Genomic DNA, 16187 nt, shown 5'->3' with positions numbered 1-16187 from the left:
TGGTTAAAGCGCCTGTCTAGTAAACAGGAGATCCTGAGTTCAACTCTCAGCAGTGCATTGTTCTCTTCTTCTGCTGAATAATCAGCTTTTTTTTCCAAAAGGGAGATGTTCACTAGCCAATGACATTAAAGATGCTCGTCCCACATCCCTAGAATACTCCACCCGAGTGGCAAAGAGTCAGCTCTGGTTTAGTTTTAACAAGTAGATGGTTGCAACGTTTTGCAAAATGTAGGATGGCATAAGGCACGATAAATTAGAGGTGACGATTCACTATTGCCTGACTGATACGCTACATAATGCATGTAAATATGTCTAGAGACTTCAATAGCATCCTTCTTGAACGGCGATGGTAAATTTTCTTCCTCGGGGCATTGCTTGCGCTGAGCATAGAGAATTTTCCAAAAAGGAATCATACGACGAGGATGGGATTGGAACCCATGCGTGCAGAGCACAATGGATTAGCAGTCCATCGCCTTAACCACTCGGCCACCCCTTCAACAAAAGTACCTTTACCGAACCCACATTTGGAAAACAGTCGTGATGATTCTTAGGCTTTATTTTCTTTCCACATGCAACAGCGCCGTACATCAGACATTGGCTCAGCAGGTCTTGTTTTACATCCAACGTGATGACCCATGCTAATGGCATAAATACTAAACATTCAGTCCTCTCTGCTTCTCATTTATGTTGGCATTTCCCTAGCATTCCCTAAATCTGTCAATTCTGCCTTCTATCTAACTTTTAAAGTAAAACAGGCCACAATTCATGCAAGGCAAATGCATGGATTACATACCTATGGACAAATTATCCATGTCTTTTCCAAAAAGGATCGTCCCAAGCCGATTTCATTTAGAATTGTCACGATGCAAAATGACAGAGAACTGCATGCTGCTGCCAAGTATGTGATTGGACTCGACTTCCTTGCTGTTCTATAGTGGTAGCCACCTGAAACTACATGCTGCATAGGATCTGTTCACACTTAATTTGCCATCTCTGTGACAAATAGCAAAACTTAGAACCACTCCTCAAAATCATCCTACATTTAAAAATTCTTCTCCTGGATCATCCTTGCCATCTTTCTGGTTTTCCACAGTTTTGCTCATGGGCGCTGTGGCTTAGTTGGTTAAAGCGCCTGTCTAGTAAACAGGAGATCCTGAGTTCAACTCTCAGCAGTGCCTTGTTCTCTTATTCTGCTCAATAATCAGCTCTTTTTTCCAAAAGGGAGATGTTCACTAGCCAATGACATTAAAGATGCTCATCCCACATCCCTAGAATACTCCACCCGAGTGGCAAAGAGTCAGCTCTGGTTTAGTTTTGACAAGTAGATGGTTGCAACGTTTTGCAAAATGTAGGCTGGCATAAGGCACGATAAATTAGAGGTGCCGATTCACTATTGCCTGACTGATACGCTACATAATGCCTGTAAATATGTTTAGAGACTTCAATAGCATCCTTCTTGAACGGTGATGGTAAATTTTCTTCCTCGGGGCATTGCTTGCGCTGAGCATAGAGAATTTTCCAAAAAGGAATCATACGACGAGGATGGGATTCGAACCCATGCGTGCAGAGCACAATGGATTAGCAGTCCATCACCTTAACCACTCGGCCACCCTGTCAACAAAAGTACCTTTACCGAACCCACATTTGGAAAACAGTCGTGATGATTCTTAGGCTTCATTTTCTTTCCACATGCAACAGCGCCGTACATCAGACATTGGCTCAGCAGGTCTTGTTTTACATCCAACGTGATGACCCATGCTACTGGCATAAATACTAAACATTCAGTCCTCTCTGCTTCTCATTTATGTTGGCATTTCCCTAGCATTCCCTAAATCTGTCAATTCTGCCTTCTATCTAACTTTTAAAGTAAAACAGGCCACAATTCATGCACGGCAAATGCATGGATTACATACCTATGGACAAATTATCCATGTCTTTTGCAAAAAGGATCGTCCCAAGCCGATTTCATTTAGAATTGTCACGATGCAAAATGACAGAGAACTGCATGCTGCTGCCAAGTATGTGATGGGACTCGACTTCCTTGCTGTTCTATAGTGGTAGCCACGTGAAACTACATGCTGCATAGGATCTGTTCACACTTAATTCGCCATCTCTGTGACAAATAGCAAAACTTAGAACCACTCCTCAAAATCATCCTACATTTAAAAATTCTTCTCCTGGATCATCCTTGCCATCTTCCTGGTTTTCCACAGTTTTGCTCATGGGTGCTGTGGCTTAGTTGGTTAAAGCGCCTGTCTAGTAAATAGGAGATCCTGAGTTCAACTCTCAGCAGTGCCTTGTTTACTTATTCTGCTCAATAATCAGCTCTCTTTTCCAAAAGGGAGATGTTCACTAGCCAATGACATTAAAGATGCTCGTCCCACATCCCTAGAATACTCCACCCGAGTGGCAAAGAGTCAGCTCTGGTTTAGTTTTAACAAGTAGATGGTTGCAACGTTTTGCAAAATGTAGGATGGCATAAGGCACGATAAATTAGAGGTGCCGATTCACTATTGCCTGACTGATACGCTACATAATGCCTGTAAATATGTTTAGAGACTTCAATAGCATCCTTCTAGAACGGTGATGGTAAATTTTCTTGCTCGGGGCATTGCTTGCGCTGAGCATAGAGAATTTTCCAAAAAGGAATCATACGACGAGGATGGGATTCGAACCCACGTGTGCAACAAAAGTACCTTTACCTTTACCGAACCCACATTTGGAAAACAGTCGTGATGATTCTTAGGCTTTATTTTCTTTCCACATGCAACAGCGCCGTACATCAGACATTGGCTCAGCAGGTCTTGTTTTACATCCAACGTGATGACCCATGCTAATGGCATAAATACTAAACATTCAGTCCTCTCTGCTTCTCATTTATGTTGGCATTTCCCTAGCATTCCGTAAATCTGTCAGTTCTGCCTTCTATCTAACTTTTAAAGTAAAACAGGCCACAATTCATGCAAGGCAAATGCATGGATTACATACCTATGGACAAATTATCCATGTCTTTTCCAAAAAGGATCGTCCCAAGCCGATTTCATTTAGAATTGTCACGATGCAAAATGACAGAGAACTGCATGCTGCTGCCAAGTATGTGATGGGACTCGACTTCCTTGCTGTTCTATAGTGGTAGCCACCTGAAACTACATGCTGCATAGGATCTGTTCACACTTAATTTGCCATCTCTGTGACAAATAGCAAAACTTAGAACCACTCCTCAAAATTATCCTACATTTAAAAATTCTTCTCCTGGATCATCCTTGCCATCTTTCTGGTATTCCACAGTTTTGCTCATGGGTGCTGTGGCTTAGTTGGTTAAAGCGCCTGTCTAGTAAATAGGAGATCCTGAGTTCAACTCTCAGCAGTGCCTTGTTCTCTTATTCTGCTCAATAATCAGCTCTTTTTTCCAAAAGGGAGATGTTCACTAGCCAATGACATTAAAGATGCTCGTCCCACATCCCTAGAATACTCCACCCGAGTGGCAAAGAGTCAGCTCTGGTTTAGTTTTAACAAGTAGATGGTTGCAACGTTTTGCAAAATGTAGGATGGCATAAGGCACGATAAATTAGAGGTGCCGATTCACTATTGCCTGACTGATACGCTACATAATGCCTGTAAATATGTTTAGAGACTTCAATAGCATCCTTCTTGAACGGTGATGGTAAATTTTCTTCCTCGGGGCATTGCTTGCGCTGAGCATAGAGAATTTTCCAAAAAGGAATCATACGACGAGGATGGGATTGGAACCCATGCGTGCAGAGCACAATGGATTAGCAGTCCATCGCCTTAACCACTCGGCCACCCCTTCAACAAAAGTACCTTTACCGAACCCACATTTGGAAAACAGTCGTGATGATTCTTAGGCTTTATTTTCTTTCCACATGCAACAGCGCCGTACATCAGACATTGGCTCAGCAGGTCTTGTTTTACATCCAACGTGATGACCCATGCTAATGGCATAAATACTAAACATTCAGTCCTCTCTGCTTCTCATTTATGTTGGCATTTCCCTAGCATTCCCTAAATCTGTCAATTCTGCCTTCTATCTAACTTTTAAAGTAAAACAGGCCACAATTCATGCAAGGCAAATGCATGGATTACATACCTATGGACAAATTATCCATGTCTTTTCCAAAAAGGATCGTCCCAAGCCGATTTCATTTAGAATTGTCACGATGCAAAATGACAGAGAACTGCATGCTGCTGCCAAGTATGTGATTGGACTCGACTTCCTTGCTGTTCTATAGTGGTAGCCACCTGAAACTACATGCTGCATAGGATCTGTTCACACTTAATTTGCCATCTCTGTGACAAATAGCAAAACTTAGAACCACTCCTCAAAATCATCCTACATTTAAAAATTCTTCTCCTGGATCATCCTTGCCATCTTTCTGGTTTTCCACAGTTTTGCTCATGGGCGCTGTGGCTTAGTTGGTTAAAGCGCCTGTCTAGTAAACAGGAGATCCTGAGTTCAACTCTCAGCAGTGCCTTGTTCTCTTATTCTGCTCAATAATCAGCTCTTTTTTCCAAAAGGGAGATGTTCACTAGCCAATGACATTAAAGATGCTCATCCCACATCCCTAGAATACTCCACCCGAGTGGCAAAGAGTCAGCTCTGGTTTAGTTTTGACAAGTAGATGGTTGCAACGTTTTGCAAAATGTAGGATGGCATAAGGCACGATAAATTAGAGGTGCCGATTCACTATTGCCTGACTGATACGCTACATAATGCCTGTAAATATGTTTAGAGACTTCAATAGCATCCTTCTTGAACGGTGATGGTAAATTTTCTTCCTCGGGGCATTGCTTGCGCTGAGCATAGAGAATTTTCCAAAAAGGAGTCATACGTCGATGATGGGATTCGAACCCATGCGTGCAGAGCACAATGGATTAGCAGTCCATCGCCTTGACCACTCGGCCACCCCGTCAACAAAAGTACCTTTACCGAACCCACATTTGGAAAACAGTCGTGATGATTCTTAGGCTTCATTTTCTTTCCACATGCAACAGCGCCGTACATCAGACATTGGCTCAGCAGGTCTTGTTTTACATCCAACGTGATGACCCATGCTAATGGCATAAATACTAAACATTCAGTCCTCTCTGCTTCTTATTTATGTTGGCATTTCCCTAGCATTCCCTAAATCTGTCAATTCTGCCTTCTATCTAACTTTTAAAGTAAAACAGGCCACAATTCATGCAAGGCAAATGCATGGATTACATACCTATGGACAAATTATCCATGTCTTTTCCAAAAAGGATCGTCCCAAGCCGATTTCATTTAGAATTGTCACGATGCAAAATGACAGAGAACTGCATGCTGCTGCCAAGTATGTGATGGGACTCGACTTCCTTGCTGTTCTATAGTGGTAGCCACGTGAAACTACATGCTGCATAGGATCTGTTCACACTTAATTCGCCATCTCTGTGACAAATAGCAAAACTTAGAACCACTCCTCAAAATCATCCTACATTTAAAAATTCTTCTCCTGGATCATCCTTGCCATCTTCCTGGTTTTCCACAGTTTTGCTCATGGGTGCTGTGGCTTAGTTGGTTAAAGCGCCTGTCTAGTAAATAGGAGATCCTGAGTTCAACTCTCAGCAGTGCCTTGTTCACTTATTCTGCTCAATAATCAGCTCTCTTTTCCAAAAGGGAGATGTTCACTAGCCAATGACATTAAAGATGCTCGTCCCACATCCCTAGAATACTCCACCCGAGTGGCAAAGAGTCAGCTCTGGTTTAGTTTTAACAAGTAGATGGTTGCAACGTTTTGCAAAATGTAGGATGGCATAAGGCACGATAAATTAGAGGTGCCGATTCACTATTGCCTGACTGATACGCTACATAATGCCTGTAAATATGTTTAGAGACTTCAATAGCATCCTTCTAGAACGGTGATGGTAAATTTTCTTGCTCGGGGCATTGCTTGCGCTGAGCATAGAGAATTTTCCAAAAAGGAATCATACGACGAGGATGGAATTCGAACCCATGTGTGCAACAAAAGTACCTTTACCTTTACCGAACCCACATTTGGAAAACAGTCGTGATGATTCTTAGGTTTTATTTTCTTTCCACATGCAACAGCGCCGTACATCAGACATTGGCTCAGCAGGTCTTGTTTTACATCCAACGTGATGACCCATGCTAATGGCATAAATACTAAACATTCAGTCCTCTCTGCTTCTCATTTATGTTGGCATTTCCCTAGCATTCCGTAAATCTGTCAGTTCTGCCTTCTATCTAACTTTTAAAGTAAAACAGGCCACAATTCATGCAAGGCAAATGCATGGATTACATACCTATGGACAAATTATCCATGTCTTTTCCAAAAAGGATCGTCCCAAGCCGATTTCATTTAGAATTGTCACGATGCAAAATGACAGAGAACTGCATGCTGCTGCCAAGTATGTGATGGGACTCGACTTCCTTGCTGTTCTATAGTGGTAGCCACCAGAAACTACATGCTGCATAGGATCTGTTCACACTTAATTTGCCATCTCTGTGACAAATAGCAAAACTTAGAACCACTCCTCAAAATTATCCTACATTTAAAAATTCTTCTCCTGGATCATCCTTGCCATCTTTCTGGTATTCCACAGTTTTGCTCATGGGTGCTGTGGCTTAGTTGGTAAAGCGCCTGTCTAGTAAACAGGAGATCCTGAGTTCAACTCTCAGCAGTGCCTTGTTCTCTTATTCTGCTCAATAATCAGCTCTTTTTTTCCAAAAGGGAGATGTTTACTAGCCAATGACATTAAAGATGCTCGTCCCACATCCCTAGAATACTCCACCCGAGTGGCAAAGAGTCAGCTCTGGTTTAGTTTTAACAAGTAGATGGTTGCAACGTTTTGCAAAATGTAGGATGGCATAAGGCACGATAAATTAGAGGTGCCGATTCACTATTGCCTGACTGATACGCTACATAATGCCTGTAAATATGTTTAGAGACTTCAATAGCATCCTTCTTGAACGGTGATGGTAAATTTTCTTCCTCGGGGCATTGCTTGCGCTGAGCATAGAGAATTTTCCAAAAAGGAATCATACGTCGATGATGGGATTCGAACCCATGCGTGCAGAGCACAATGGATTAGCAGTCCATCGCCTTGACCACTCGGCCACCCCGTCAACAAAAGTACCTTTACCGAACCCACATTTGGAAAACAGTCGTGATGATTCTTAGGCTTCATTTTCTTTCCACATGCAACAGCGCCGTACATCAGACATTGGCTCAGCAGGTCTTGTTTTACATCCAACGTGATGACCCATGCTAATAGCATAAATACTAAACATTCAGTCCTCTCTGCTTCTCATTTATGTTGGCATTTCCCTAGCATTCCCTAAATCTGTCAATTCTGTCTTCTATCTAACTTTTAAAGTAAAACAGGCCACAATTCATGCAAGGCAAATGCATGGATTACATACCTATGGAGAAATTATCCATGTCTTTTCCAAAAAGGATCGTCCCAAGCCGATTTCATTTAGAATTGTCACGATGCAAAATGACAGAGAACTGCATGCTGCTGCCAAGTATGTGATGGGACTCGACTTCCTTGCTGTACTATAGTGGTAGCCACGTGAAACTACATGCTGCATAGGATCTGTTCACACTTAATTCGCCATCTCTGTGACAAATAGCAAAACTTAGAACCACTCCTCAAAATCATCCTACATTTAAAAATTCTTCTCCTGGATCATCCTTGCCATCTTCCTGGTTTTCCACAGTTTTGCTCATGGGTGCTGTGGCTTAGTTGGTTAAAGCGCCTGTCTAGTAAATAGGAGATCCTGAGTTCAACTCTCAGCAGTGCCTTGTTCACTTATTCTGCTCAATAATCAGCTCTCTTTTCCAAAAGGGAGATGTTCACTAGCCAATGACATTAAAGATGCTCGTCCCACATCCCTAGAATACTCCACCCGAGTGGCAAAGAGTCAGCTCTGGTTTAGTTTTAACAAGTAGATGGTTGCAACGTTTTGCAAAATGTAGGATGGCATAAGGCACGATAAATTAGAGGTGCCGATTCACTATTGCCTGACTGATACGCTACATAATGCCTGTAAATATGTTTAGAGACTTCAATAGCATCCTTCTAGAACGGTGATGGTAAATTTTCTTGCTCGGGGCATTGCTTGCGCTGAGCATAGAGAATTTTCCAAAAAGGAATCATACGACGAGGATGGGATTCGAACCCACGTGTGCAACAAAAGTACCTTTACCTTTACCGAACCCACATTTGGAAAACAGTCGTGATGATTCTTAGGCTTTATTTTCTTTCCACATGCAACAGCGCCGTACATCAGACATTGGCTCAGCAGGTCTTGTTTTACATCCAACGTGATGACCCATGCTAATGGCATAAATACTAAACATTCAGTCCTCTCTGCTTCTCATTTATGTTGGCATTTCCCTAGCATTCCGTAAATCTGTCAGTTCTGCCTTCTATCTAACTTTTAAAGTAAAACAGGCCACAATTCATGCAAGGCAAATGCATGGATTACATACCTATGGACAAATTATCCATGTCTTTTCCAAAAAGGATCGTCCCAAGCCGATTTCATTTAGAATTGTCACGATGCAAAATGACAGAGAACTGCATGCTGCTGCCAAGTATGTGATGGGACTCGACTTCCTTGCTGTTCTATAGTGGTAGCCACCTGAAACTACATGCTGCATAGGATCTGTTCACACTTAATTTGCCATCTCTGTGACAAATAGCAAAACTTAGAACCACTCCTCAAAATTATCCTACATTTAAAAATTCTTCTCCTGGATCATCCTTGCCATCTTTCTGGTATTCCACAGTTTTGCTCATGGGTGCTGTGGCTTAGTTGGTTAAAGCGCCTGTCTAGTAAATAGGAGATCCTGAGTTCAACTCTCAGCAGTGCCTTGTTCTCTTATTCTGCTCAATAATCAGCTCTTTTTTCCAAAAGGGAGATGTTCACTAGCCAATGACATTAAAGATGCTCGTCCCACATCCCTAGAATACTCCACCCGAGTGGCAAAGAGTCAGCTCTGGTTTAGTTTTAACAAGTAGATGGTTGCAACGTTTTGCAAAATGTAGGATGGCATAAGGCACGATAAATTAGAGGTGCCGATTCACTATTGCCTGACTGATACGCTACATAATGCCTGTAAATATGTTTAGAGACTTCAATAGCATCCTTCTTGAACGGTGATGGTAAATTTTCTTCCTCGGGGCATTGCTTGCGCTGAGCATAGAGAATTTTCCAAAAAGGAATCATACGACGAGGATGGGATTCGAACCCATGCGTGCAGAGCACAATGGATTAGCAGTCCATCGCCTTAACCACTCGGCCACCCCTTCAACAAAAGTACCTTTACCGAACCCACATTTGGAAAACAGTCGTGATGATTCTTAGGCTTTATTTTCTTTCCACATGCAACAGCGCCGTACATCAGACATTGGCTCAGCAGGTCTTGTTTTACATCCAACGTGATGACCCATGCTAATGGCATAAATACTAAACATTCAGTCCTCTCTGCTTCTCATTTATGTTGGCATTTCCCTAGCATTCCCTAAATCTGTCAATTCTGCCTTCTATCTAACTTTTAAAGTAAAACAGGCCACAATTCATGCAAGGCAAATGCATGGATTACATACCTATGGACAAATTATCCATGTCTTTTCCAAAAAGGATCGTCCCAAGCCGATTTCATTTAGAATTGTCACGATGCAAAATGACAGAGAACTGCATGCTGCTGCCAAGTATGTGATTGGACTCGACTTCCTTGCTGTTCTATAGTGGTAGCCACCTGAAACTACATGCTGCATAGGATCTGTTCACACTTAATTTGCCATCTCTGTGACAAATAGCAAAACTTAGAACCACTCCTCAAAATCATCCTACATTTAAAAATTCTTCTCCTGGATCATCCTTGCCATCTTTCTGGTTTTCCACAGTTTTGCTCATGGGTGCTGTGGCTTAGTTGGTTAAAGCGCCTGTCTAGTAAACAGGAGATCCTGAGTTCAACTCTCAGCAGTGCCTTGTTCTCTTATTCTGCTCAATAATCAGCTCTTTTTTCCAAAAGGGAGATGTTCACTAGCCAATGACATTAAAGATGCTCATCCCACATCCCTAGAATACTCCACCCGAGTGGCAAAGAGTCAGCTCTGGTTTAGTTTTGACAAGTAGATGGTTGCAACGTTTTGCAAAATGTAGGATGGCATAAGGCACGATAAATTAGAGGTGCCGATTCACTATTGCCTGACTGATACGCTACATAATGCCTGTAAATATGTTTAGAGACTTCAATAGCATCCTTCTTGAACGGTGATGGTAAATTTTCTTCCTCGGGGCATTGCTTGCGCTGAGCATAGAGAATTTTCCAAAAAGGAATCATACGTCGATGATGGGATTCGAACCCATGCGTGCAGAGCACAATGGATTAGCAGTCCATCGCCTTGACCACTCGGCCACCCCGTCAACAAAAGTACCTTTACCGAACCCACATTTGGAAAACAGTCGTGATGATTCTTAGGCTTCATTTTCTTTCCACATGCAACAGCGCCGTACATCAGACATTGGCTCAGCAGGTCTTGTTTTACATCCAACGTGATGACCCATGCTAATGGCATAAATACTAAACATTCAGTCCTCTCTGCTTCTCATTTATGTTGGCATTTCCCTAGCATTCCCTAAATCTGTCAATTCTGCCTTCTATCTAACTTTTAAAGTAAAACAGGCCACAATTCATGCAAGGCAAATGCATGGATTACATACCTATGGACAAATTATCCATGTCTTTTCCAAAAAGGATCGTCCCAAGCCGATTTCATTTAGAATTGTCACGATGCAAAATGACAGAGAACTGCATGCTGCTGCCAAGTATGTGATGGGACTCGACTTCCTTGCTGTTCTATAGTGGTAGCCACGTGAAACTACATGCTGCATAGGATCTGTTCACACTTAATTCGCCATCTCTGTGACAAATAGCAAAACTTAGAACCACTCCTCAAAATCATCCTACATTTAAAAATTCTTCTCCTGGATCATCCTTGCCATCTTCCTGGTTTTCCACAGTTTTGCTCATGGATGCTGTGGCTTAGTTGGTTAAAGCGCCTGTCTAGTAAATAGGAGATCCTGAGTTCAACTCTCAGCAGTGCCTTGTTCACTTATTCTGCTCAATAATCAGCTCTCTTTTCCAAAAGGGAGATGTTCACTAGCCAATGACATTAAAGATGCTCGTCCCACATCCCTAGAATACTCCACCCGAGTGGCAAAGAGTCAGCTCTGGTTTAGTTTTAACAAGTAGATGGTTGCAACGTTTTGCAAAATGTAGGATGGCATAAGGCACGATAAATTAGAGGTGCCGATTCACTATTGCCTGACTGATACGCTACATAATGCCTGTAAATATGTTTAGAGACTTCAATAGCATCCTTCTAGAACGGTGATGGTAAATTTTCTTGCTCGGGGCATTGCTTGCGCTGAGCATAGAGAATTTTCCAAAAAGGAATCATACGACGAGGATGGGATTCGAACCCATGTGTGCAACAAAAGTACCTTTACCTTTACCGAACCCACATTTGGAAAACAGTCGTGATGATTCTTAGGCTTTATTTTCTTTCCACATGCAACAGCGCCGTACATCAGACATTGGCTCAGCAGGTCTTGTTTTACATCCAACGTGATGACCCATGCTAATGGCATAAATACTAAACATTCAGTCCTCTCTGCTTCTCATTTATGTTGGCATTTCCCTAGCATTCCGTAAATCTGTCAATTCTGCCTTCTATCTAACTTTTAAAGTAAAACAGGCCACAATTCATGCAAGGCAAATGCATGGATTACATACCTATGGACAAATTATCCATGTCTTTTCCAAAAAGGATCGTCCCAAGCCGATTTCATTTAGAATTGTCACGATGCAAAATGACAGAGAACTGCATGCTGCTGCCAAGTATGTGATGGGACTCGACTTCCTTGCTGTTCTATAGTGGTAGCCACCAGAAACTACATGCTGCATAGGATCTGTTCACACTTAATTTGCCATCTCTGTGACAAATAGCAAAACTTAGAACCACTCCTCAAAATTATCCTACATTTAAAAATTCTTCTCCTGGATCATCCTTGCCATCTTTCTGGTATTCCACAGTTTTGCTCATGGGTGCTGTGGCTTAGTTGGTTAAAGCGCCTGTCTAGTAAATAGGAGATCCTGAGTTCAACTCTCAGCAGTGCCTTGTTCTCTTATTCTGCTCAATAATCAGCTCTTTTTTCCAAAAGGGAGATGTTCACTAGCCAATGACATTAAAGATGCTCGTCCCACATCCCTAGAATACTCCACCCGAGTGGCAAAGAGTCAGCTCTGGTTTAGTTTTAACAAGTAGATGGTTGCAACGTTTTGCAAAATGTAGGATGGCATAAGGCACGATAAATTAGAGGTGCCGATTCACTATTGCCTGACTGATACGCTACATAATGCCTGTAAATATGTTTAGAGACTTCAATAGCATCCTTCTTGAACGGTGATGGTAAATTTTCTTCCTCGGGGCATTGCTTGCGCTGAGCATAGAGAATTTTCCAAAAAGGAATCATACGACGAGGATGGGATTGGAACCCATGCGTGCAGAGCACAATGGATTAGCAGTCCATCGCCTTAACCACTCGGCCACCCCTTCAACAAAAGTACCTTTACTGAACCCACATTTGGAAAACAGTCGTGATGATTCTTAGGCTTTATTTTCTTTCCACATGCAACAGCGCCGTACATCAGACATTGGCTCAGCAGGTCTTGTTTTACATCCAACGTGATGACCCATGCTAATGGCATAAATACTAAACATTCAGTCCTCTCTGCTTCTCATTTATGTTGGCATTTCCCTAGCATTCCCTAAATCTGTCAATTCTGCCTTCTATCTAACTTTTAAAGTAAAACAGGCCACAATTCATGCAAGGCAAATGCATGGATTACATACCTATGGACAAATTATCCATGTCTTTTCCAAAAAGGATCGTCCCAAGCCGATTTCATTTAGAATTGTCACGATGCAAAATGACAGAGAACTGCATGCTGCTGCCAAGTATGTGATTGGACTCGACTTCCTTGCTGTTCTATAGTGGTAGCCACCTGAAACTACATGCTGCATAGGATCTGTTCACACTTAATTTGCCATCTCTGTGACAAATAGCAAAACTTAGAACCACTCCTCAAAATCATCCTACATTTAAAAATTCTTCTCCTGGATCATCCTTGCCATCTTTCTGGTTTTCCACAGTTTTGCTCATGGGCGCTGTGGCTTAGTTGGTTAAAGCGCCTGTCTAGTAAACAGGAGATCCTGAGTTCAACTCTCAGCAGTGCCTTGTTCTCTTATTCTGCTCAATAATCAGCTCTTTTTTCCAAAAGGGAGATGTTCACTAGCCAATGACATTAAAGATGCTCATCCCACATCCCTAGAATACTCCACCCGAGTGGCAAAGAGTCAGCTCTGGTTTAGTTTTGACAAGTAGATGGTTGCAACGTTTTGCAAAATGTAGGCTGGCATAAGGCACGATAAATTAGAGGTGCCGATTCACTATTGCCTGACTGATACGCTACATAATGCCTGTAAATATGTTTAGAGACTTCAATAGCATCCTTCTTGAACGGTGATGGTAAATTTTCTTCCTCGGGGCATTGCTTGCGCTGAGCATAGAGAATTTTCCAAAAAGGAATCATACGACGAGGATGGGATTCAAACCCATGCGTGCAGAGCACAATGGATTAGCAGTCCATCACCTTAACCACTCGGCCACCCTGTCAACAAAAGTACCTTTACCGAACCCACATTTGGAAAACAGTCGTGATGATTCTTAGGCTTCATTTTCTTTCCACATGCAACAGCGCCGTACATCAGACATTGGCTCAGCAGGTCTTGTTTTACATCCAACGTGATGACCCATGCTAATGGCATAAATACTAAACATTCAGTCCTCTCTGCTTCTCATTTATGTTGGCATTTCCCTAGCATTCCCTAAATCTGTCAATTCTGCCTTCTATCTAACTTTTAAAGTAAAACAGGCCACAATTCATGCAAGGCAAATGCATGGATTACATACCTATGGACAAATTATCCATGTCTTTTCCAAAAAGCATCGTCCCAAGCCGATTTCATTTACAATTGTCACGATGCAAAATGACAGAGAACTGCATGCTGCTGCCAAGTATGTGATGGGACTCGACTTCCTTGCTGTTCTATAGTGGTAGCCACCTGAAACTACATGCTGCATAGGATCTGTTCACACTTAATTTGCCATCTCTGTGACAAATAGCAAAACTTAGAACCACTCCTCAAAATCATCCTACATTTAAAAATTCTTCTCCTGGATCATCCTTGCCATCTTTCTGGTTTTCCACAGTTTTGCTCATGGGCGCTGTGGCTTAGTTGGTTAAAGCGCCTGGTAAGTGAACAGGACATCCTGAGTTCAACTCTCAGCAATGCCTTGTTCTCTTATTCTGCTCAATAATCAGCTTTTTTTTCCAAAAGGGAGATGTTCACTAGCCAATGACATTAAAGATGCTCGTCCCACATCCCTAGAATACTCCACCCGAGTGGCAAAGAGTCAGCTCTGGTTTAGTTTTAACAAGTAGATGGTTGCAACGTTTTGCAAAATGTAGGATGGCATAAGGCACGATAAATTAGAGGTGCCGATTCACTATTGCCTGACTGATACGCTACATAATGCCTGTAAATATGTTTAGAGACTTCAATAGCATCCTTCTTGAACGGTGATGGTAAATTTTCTTCCTCGGGGCATTGCTTGCGCTGAGCATAGAGAATTTTCCAAAAAGAAATCATACGACGAGGATGGGATTCGAACCCATGCGTGCAGAGCACAATGGATTAGCAGTCCATCGCCTTAACCACTCGGCCACCCCGTCAACAAAAGTACCTTTACCGAACCCACATTTGGAAAACAGTCGTGATGATTCTTAGGCTTCATTTTCTTTCCACATGCAACAGCGCCGTACATCAGACATTGGCTCAGCAGGTCTTGTTTTACATCCAACGTGATGACCCATGCTAATGGCATAAATACTAAACATTCAGTCCTCTCTGCTTCTCATTTATGTTGGCATTTCCCTAGCATTCCCTAAATCTGTCAATTCTGCCTTCTATCTAACTTTTAAAGTGAAACAGGCCACAATTCATGCAAGGCAAATGCATGGATTACATACCTATGGACAAATTATCCATGTCTTTTCCAAAAAGGATCGTCCCAAGCCGATTTCATTTAGAATTGTCACGATGCAAAATGACAGAGAACTGCATGCTGCTGCCAAGTATGTGATGGGACTCGACTTCCTTGCTGTTCTATAGTGGTAGCCACCTGAAACTACATGCTGCATAGGATCTGTTCACACTTAATTTGCCATCTCTGTGACAAATAGCAAAACTTAGAACCACTCCTCAAAATCATCCTACATTTAAAAATTCTTCTCCTGGATCATCCTTGCCATCTTTCTGGTTTTCCACAGCTTTGCTCATGGGCGCTGTGGCTTAGTTGGTTAAAGCGCCTGTCTAGTAAACAGGAGATCTTGAGTTCAACTCTCAGCAGTGCCTTGTTCTCTTATTCTGCTCAATAATCAGCTCTTTTTTCCAAAAGGGAGATGTTCACTAGCCAATGACATTAAAGATGCTCGTCCCACATCCCTAGAATACTCCACCCGAGTGGCAAAGAGTCAGCTCTGGTTTAGTTTTAACAAGTAGATGGTTGCAACGTTTTGCAAAATGTAGGATGGCATAAGGCACGATAAATTAGAGGTGCCGATTCACTATTGCCTGACTGATACGCTACATAATGCCTGTAAATATGTTTAGAGACTTCAATAGCATCCTTCTTGAACGGTGATGGTAAATTTTCTTCCTCGGGGCATTGCTTGCGCTGAGCATAGAGAATTTTCCAAAAAGGAATCATACGACGAGGATGGGATTCGAACCCATGCGTGCAGAGCACAATGGATTAGCAGTCCATCGCCTTAACCACTCGGCCACCCCGTCAACAAAAGTACCTTTACCGAACCCACATTTGGAAAACAGTCGTGATGATTCTTAGGCTTCATTTTCTTTCCACATGCAACAGCGCCGTACATCAGACATTGGCTCAGCAGGTCTTGTTTTACATCCAACGTGATGACCCATGCTAATGGCATAAATACTAAACATTCAGTCCTCTCTGCTTCTCATTTATG

The 16187-nt window shown here is 42.2% G+C and overlaps 5 non-coding genes across 5 annotated transcripts; 3 read left to right on the top strand and 2 right to left on the bottom strand.

Annotated features, from left to right (window-relative positions):
* Nucleotides 1-1104: 1104 nt before the first annotated feature.
* TRNAT-AGU (transfer RNA threonine (anticodon AGU)) lies at nt 1105-1178 on the top strand. The gene has a single exon. It is a non-coding gene; the product is annotated as a tRNA-Thr (tRNA).
* Nucleotides 1179-4419: 3241 nt separating this feature from the next.
* TRNAT-AGU (transfer RNA threonine (anticodon AGU)) lies at nt 4420-4493 on the top strand. The gene has a single exon. It is a non-coding gene; the product is annotated as a tRNA-Thr (tRNA).
* Nucleotides 4494-13244: 8751 nt separating this feature from the next.
* On the top strand, nt 13245-13318 carry TRNAT-AGU (transfer RNA threonine (anticodon AGU)). The gene has a single exon. It is a non-coding gene; the product is annotated as a tRNA-Thr (tRNA).
* Nucleotides 13319-14794: 1476 nt separating this feature from the next.
* Nucleotides 14795-14876, bottom strand: TRNAS-GCU (transfer RNA serine (anticodon GCU)). Its single transcript has one exon. It is a non-coding gene; the product is annotated as a tRNA-Ser (tRNA).
* Nucleotides 14877-15914: 1038 nt separating this feature from the next.
* TRNAS-GCU (transfer RNA serine (anticodon GCU)) lies at nt 15915-15996 on the bottom strand. The gene has a single exon. It is a non-coding gene; the product is annotated as a tRNA-Ser (tRNA).
* Between the last annotated feature and the right edge of the window lie 191 nt (nt 15997-16187).

The sequence above is a fragment of the Eleutherodactylus coqui genome, chromosome 11 (genome assembly GCF_035609145.1).
Source record: "Eleutherodactylus coqui strain aEleCoq1 chromosome 11, aEleCoq1.hap1, whole genome shotgun sequence".
NCBI lineage: Eukaryota > Metazoa > Chordata > Amphibia > Anura > Eleutherodactylidae > Eleutherodactylus > Eleutherodactylus coqui.
This window is presented reverse-complemented; position numbering and strand designations above follow the sequence as displayed.